This window comes from Bubalus kerabau, chromosome 10 (genome assembly GCF_029407905.1).
Source record: "Bubalus kerabau isolate K-KA32 ecotype Philippines breed swamp buffalo chromosome 10, PCC_UOA_SB_1v2, whole genome shotgun sequence".
Classification (NCBI taxonomy): domain Eukaryota; kingdom Metazoa; phylum Chordata; class Mammalia; order Artiodactyla; family Bovidae; genus Bubalus; species Bubalus kerabau.
In genome coordinates, this window is record NC_073633.1 from 73687683 (window position 1) to 73693682 (window position 6000).

At 42.5% G+C, this 6000-nt stretch overlaps 2 long non-coding RNA genes across 2 annotated transcripts in view; one reads left to right on the top strand and one right to left on the bottom strand.

The window, feature by feature from the left end:
* The window catches only part of LOC129621571 (uncharacterized), a 34983-nt gene extending 32053 nt beyond the window's left edge, over nt 1-2930 (bottom strand). Inside the window, exons 1-2 of the long non-coding RNA XR_008699451.1 lie at nt 2916-2930; nt 498-2545 (exon numbers count right to left, since the gene is read on the bottom strand). This is a non-coding gene — a long non-coding RNA (uncharacterized LOC129621571). The remainder of the gene's footprint in view (nt 1-497; nt 2546-2915) is intronic.
* A 133-nt stretch (nt 2931-3063) lies between these two features.
* LOC129621573 (uncharacterized) lies at nt 3064-4586 on the top strand. Its single transcript, XR_008699454.1, has 3 exons — nt 3064-3540; nt 3835-3884; nt 4467-4586. It is a non-coding gene; the product is annotated as an uncharacterized LOC129621573 (long non-coding RNA).
* Nucleotides 4587-6000: the final 1414 nt, after the last annotated feature.

The window sequence follows — 6000 nt, forward strand, 5'->3', positions numbered from 1 at the left end:
GTGGATAGGCCTGAGCTGCATTCTTGTCACAGGTCTGAATTTAAAAGAATTCCACTCCCATATTCATGCGAATATTGATGGCATTCTGTGCATATCATACGCACATTAACTCCATTCTTCATAAACCTGAGTCTGAAAGTGGTCTAACGTGCCACATAGTACAGTACAACTTGCAATGCATTAATTTGGAGCTTCCAATAATCCAATCAGGATCAGATTTTTTCCTATCAAGCCGTTTCTTTTCTTCCTAAACTCATGAATGAGGACAGTAGAGGAAAACTTTAAACTTCAGAAAGCCTGTTTTGAGCACAACAGAAACATCATTTATGTTAAACATATTAATTAAAAGAAATTATGACTATGAATATATTACATGCATCCTATATAACTATCCTATGTTACTATGGATATATTACATGTATATATTATAGTACATGTACTGGTGATACCTATATATATTTCATTTTCATTCTTTGGGAAAAAAGTTTAATCAATACCTGAGGGTAGTGTGACTGGACCGGATTCGTTCTGCCCGATGCCTGAAGTCAAAATGCTGAGAAGCTGAGGTTTGCAGCAAAAAGAAGGTTTTAATGTGCAAGGCAACCAAGCATGAAGACAGAACAAGCTTCCGGCCCACCTTCCTGAAGGCCAGGGTTCTGAGAATTTGGGGGAAAGAGCAACAGAATGTTCTGAGCCCTGTGAGCATGAGTTGTGAGAGGGGCTGTCGGGGGCGTGAGTGGTGTGGGGAAAGGTGGTTGGAAGGTTTGTAATTGTGCTTCTGCGCAGGCGTAACTAACTACACGCCTATGTAGCTTCAAACGTGGAGGCACTTGGCGTGATCTGGGGGTGGAGTTTTTCGGCCCTCTGAAGTCAAAAGGTCATCAAGTGGACGCTCACGCGTGTCCAGTGGGAGGGTTTGTGGTCCTATCCAGTCTTAACCAGCTGAATCCAAACTAGATACAGCTGAGTCCAAGTTCCTGGAAAACTCGTGCAACTATCTTATTGTGTAGGCTACAAGCAGCTTAGAAGACATCCTAGTCTTAAAACCTTGATTAGGGAAGTCAGGTGAAATGGATTTGACTAATGATCAGCCACATTTTCACAAGTTTAACTTGTCTAATTGTTGAAGTATCACTTATTTTAATTCTCTGGAATACTCCCCCTTTAGCTAAAAGCTGTTCCTTATCCTGAACAACTCTTTCTTAAAAGGTCTTATCTAACCTTCTTACAGGATTGACCACTATTCTCCATTCCTTCTATGAAACACAGTGAAAGGTGCCCATAGCATGCTTATGCTCGCAGCTACTTCCTACCCTCTGTTAACATTCTTTCTGACCCTGCAAGACTGTTAAGAGCTCAGCTGTTTTCTTCACCTCCAGTAGCAGTTCTCTGTCCAAAGATCAGATTCTCAGGCTTTTACTCTATATCCAAAATCTGAGAGGTCCCAGATTAACGGAAGCTGCCAATCAACAGCTCTCCTATCTGTGATTCTACCCTCCTCAAAGTGTTATTGTTGCTTAGTTGCTAGGTCATGTCTGACTGTTTTGTTCTCCATGAACCGTAGCCTGCCAGGAGCCTCTGTCCATGGGATTTTCCAGGCAGGAATACCGGAGTGGGTAGGCATTCCCTTCTCTAGGGGATCTTCCCAACCCAGGGCTCTGATCTCCTGCATTGGCAGGTGGATTCTCATAACACTGAGCCACCAGGGAGAGAGAGAGAGAGAGTTAGTTGCTCAGTTGTGTCTGACTATTTGCGACTCTATGGACTGTAGCCTGCCAGGCTCCTCCGTCCATGGGATTCTCCAGGCAAGAATACTGGAGTGGGTTGCCATTCCCTTTTCCAAGGGAAGCCCCACCAAAATACAGACCCGTCTAGTTGTGATGCATGGGCATCAGCAGCCCTAGTAGGTATTTTAAGACAAATTTTAAATCAATTATATTTTATGTGGCATTTCTAGTCATCCTCAGTTAGAGCACAGCAGCTTACACAGGGGAAGTTCCACACCTGGATGTGAAGTTAACTGCAGGGCAGGAGCCGAGGTCAACCATGTAGCTTTTGTGTATCCAGTTTCTGTTTCAGGGCTCTGAAAGTTCTCTGCTCAGAAAGTTAGTGCTCCCCAAGATTTGACCAACACAACCCAAGTAAACCATTTTTTTCTCCTTTTACCATTTCTTCCAAAAATGTTAGCACATAACTTTAAATGATTCTACTTTAAATATGCCATTCAGCAATGATTTGTTAAATCAGCTTTATTTTAATGGAGTGTGTCGTCTCACTTGAAGTTGACCAGAATTCATTTGGCGGAGAGAACCATCCTCTCCCTGTCTTCTGAAGGAGCCATTATGCATAGAAACAGAGAGATGGTCTGTCTCTGATGCTCAGAGCAGGGGAGATGCAGTTTCACTGTAGGTGCTTCAGCTGGTTTCTTTGGAATAAAGGGCCAGTGAGCCCAGCTGTGGGCCATGCCAAGATCCAAACATCTGTCTCTGCAGAAGCCATCTTATTGTACTTAGTGAACCTTTTCAGCAATTGGCCTCCTCTAAGCCTGTGGCAGCACAAGGTTAGACAAAACCAAGCAGACACGGAGAATGTGTGGGGGGTGCTCAGTTGCTCAGTAACGTCTGACTCTTTGTGATCCATGGCCCGCCAGGTTATAGCCCGCCAGGCTCCTCTGTCCATGGAGGCTAGCTTTCCCCAAGTCAAAGCCCAGATTGAATTGAGGACTTGTAAAGATGTCGATGGGCTTGCTCCTTGACTAAAGTCAATTGGATCTAGACCTTAAGGACACCAGAGTGGATGCTGATTTCCATTAAGAAAAGTGAGGAGAAATGCTTACAGAAATGGTACCACCTCCCTCCAAATCCATATCCCCCTCCCTCCCTGCCCTCCAGCTCCTCTATTCACCCAGCAATCACCTGAAAGGAAGAGCTTCCTGAGCTGACAGGGTCCTTTAGAGAGAAGGTAATTGTCCTCTCTCTAAGATTACCCCTCCATTTGAAAAGCAAATTCTACTGTCACCCCTCTGCAGAGTCATGCCACTATTTTTAGTGTGTGTCCTTGTGCTTTTGGGTGATGAGTCAGGACTCTCTTTTTTAAAATATTAAATACTTGGCATTCCACAGAAAAAGATAGACACATTTAATGTTGCTACTGTTCCAATCATCAAGTAAAGATTTGCTCCTTTTCTTAGCTGCCTTGAGCCCCACAGAGCTGTTCGGGCTGCATCCCCCACCACCCTCCATGCTGCTGCTCATTTCAAAAGCAACAGCCAAAGCAGATGAAAGGGAGACGCACGGGTGCTCATAAATTCAAGGAGCTAAAATAGCAACAGCTGTGGCAATTGCAGGATTTCAGCAGGTAATCAACTAACTAAGAGCCAAAAGAGGGATTTGACAATTCTACCGGGGACTGGGACAGAGGGCAGCAAGAATTTGAGCTTCAAGGAGAATCTTCCCTACTTATCAACGAAAATGAAAACTTCGTGACTTTACCCACTGAAGCACAGCAGACTTTCCTGCTTTTGATTCCAATCCCTGAGCAGTAGGATTATCTTTTCTCATCTCATAATATTTGGCTTTCTTATATTTATCCTATATTGTATACTGTGGTTCACCTGTGTATATTGAGTTTAATCCATCATTGGTTTAATACCATCTTTCAATAGATTTATATACTTATGATAAGATGGGCATTTTTTAAGGAGAAGTATTGTGTCAATTTAGACTGAAGCTCATGAGTAGCATTTCTTCTGAAATGTTCTTTTCAAGTCTAAAGGGCAGTGATTCTCAGATTCTCATATAAAGAGTAACTACGGTTTCTTGTTCACCTTTGAAGGTTAGAACAGCACTCAGGGACCAGGGAAGCATATGAGGCATACAAAGGAGGTAAGAACTGTGCCTTGTTCTCTTCTGTTACGAAAAAGCTTTCCCAGTGAGGGGACAGATCCAGGCTCTAAGTATCAGTACGGTGGCTAAAAAACACAGACTAGAGCCAGTCTGCCTGGTTCAAATCCCAGCTCTTCCACTTCTAGGCTCAGTAATTTTCAACAAGTTTCTGGACTATTCAGTGCCCCAGTTTCTGTCTCTATGTAATAATGCTAGCAATACCCACCTCAAATGATTTTAAGAGAATTAAATGATTCACTACGTGGAAAGTGCACATCTCACACATAGTAAGCTCAGTAAAAGTTATACAAATCATATATCTCTTCACTATTAAGCAATTGTTCAACAGTTGGAACACTAGAAAATAGCACTATCAAGTAAAAATATCTTTTTGACATTTTAAAGACATTTTTTGTATTAATTAGAGTTCTGTTGGTTGCAAGTTCAACTTAAACTAGCCTAAGGGGACAAAAAAATTAGTTTATTGGCTCTTACTTTGGAAGTTTAAACAGTATACCTGGCATCCCAACAGCAACCTCAGAAACAGCTAGATTCAAGGTTTCTGTCTCTCTCCACCTCTAGGCTGAGCTTACAAGGTGTCTTCCACATGACAGAAAGTTGACCACCACCAGCCCCTTACTTATACCCTCCTGGCCTATCAACTCCAGCAGACAGTCTCCCCTGATGCTAAAGCATCAGTCTCAGGAAGGACTGTGATTGGTTCAGCCTACGACCAGTCACTATAGATGCTGGGATGGTGGTATCCAGCCAGAATCAAGTGCCTTCCCCTAAAAAGCTATGGGAGAAGCATAGGGAGGTTGAGGTTGAAGAACAACAGAGGGTAAAACTGGCCGCTACAGTGCCAGCCAAACCTTACCACACCCAGGGAATCGATTCCCTGTGGAAGAGAGTTGTCCTGATATCAAAGCCAAGTAATAGATGCCCACCTAAAGCCACCTGGGAAATGGGCTAAGTTAACATTGCACATTTCCTAAAATAAAGGTCCATTATAAATACATAAAGATCAAATTACATCTTTAACTTTTAAATCCATAAACAATAATTTATTGATTATCTTTCAATCAACAATTCTAAGATTTAATTGTAACTGTAGAGACAAAATCTTCATTCTTTCATATAGAGATGGCAAATAGATTAGATATGCCTTATATCTAATGTAACCTAGGAAAATAGGTTATGAATTCCTAGAATGCTATCTTGAGAGATTCCAAGTCTGTATCCTTGCTCAGACAAAACACGGAGAAGGCACTGGCGACCCACTCCAGTACTCTTGCCTGGAAAATCACATGGATGGAGGAGCCTGGACACGACTGAGCAACTTCACTTTCACTTTTCACTTGCATGCTTTGGAGAAGGAAATGGCAACCCACTTCAGTGTTCTTGCCTGGAGAATCCCAGGGACGGGGGAGCCTGGTGGGCTGGGGTCTATGGGGTCTCACAGAGTCGGACACGACTGACGCGACTTAGCAGCAGCAGCAGACAAAACAATACCACTCGTGGGTATGGTCTAGAGAATAGTGGCCCATACGCCAGGTGATAACTGCCTCTATGATGCCACTCTAAGAACACTTATCCACAAACCGAGGACATTATAGATGGAGAGATTTTCAATTAGAGCCATGTGTCAGAACTGAGCTCCCAAACAATGCTAGAATTAATTCAAATGACCAGCATGGCAGGTTAGGCACTTAAGTGAGAAGCTTTACAACACCACAGATGAGTGTTGAGAGGCTGACTCATCTGTGTTAAGAAGGAAGAAAATGCTGATTTACCTCTTTCTAAGCGCCCTCTGGAGCAGCCGCTCACAAACCTGGCACTGAGATACTTCACTACAACAAATAAATAAGAGCAGGAAGGTAACTTAACCTTTTCTTCCTCATTTTAGCATTCTTAGTTGAATACTTCAAACGACAGTGTATGTAGTATTTCACTAATTGCTAGACATAGTAAGCTTTCATCAGTGATAGCTATTTTCATGATTATTTTCACAAATTTTCTTCTTTATAATGCATGTATTTTATCACTAAGTAAAAAGTGAGAGATCTGTGTGGCCAGACTTATTTATTTTGAAGATTTTCTTGGAGGATTTCAGAGA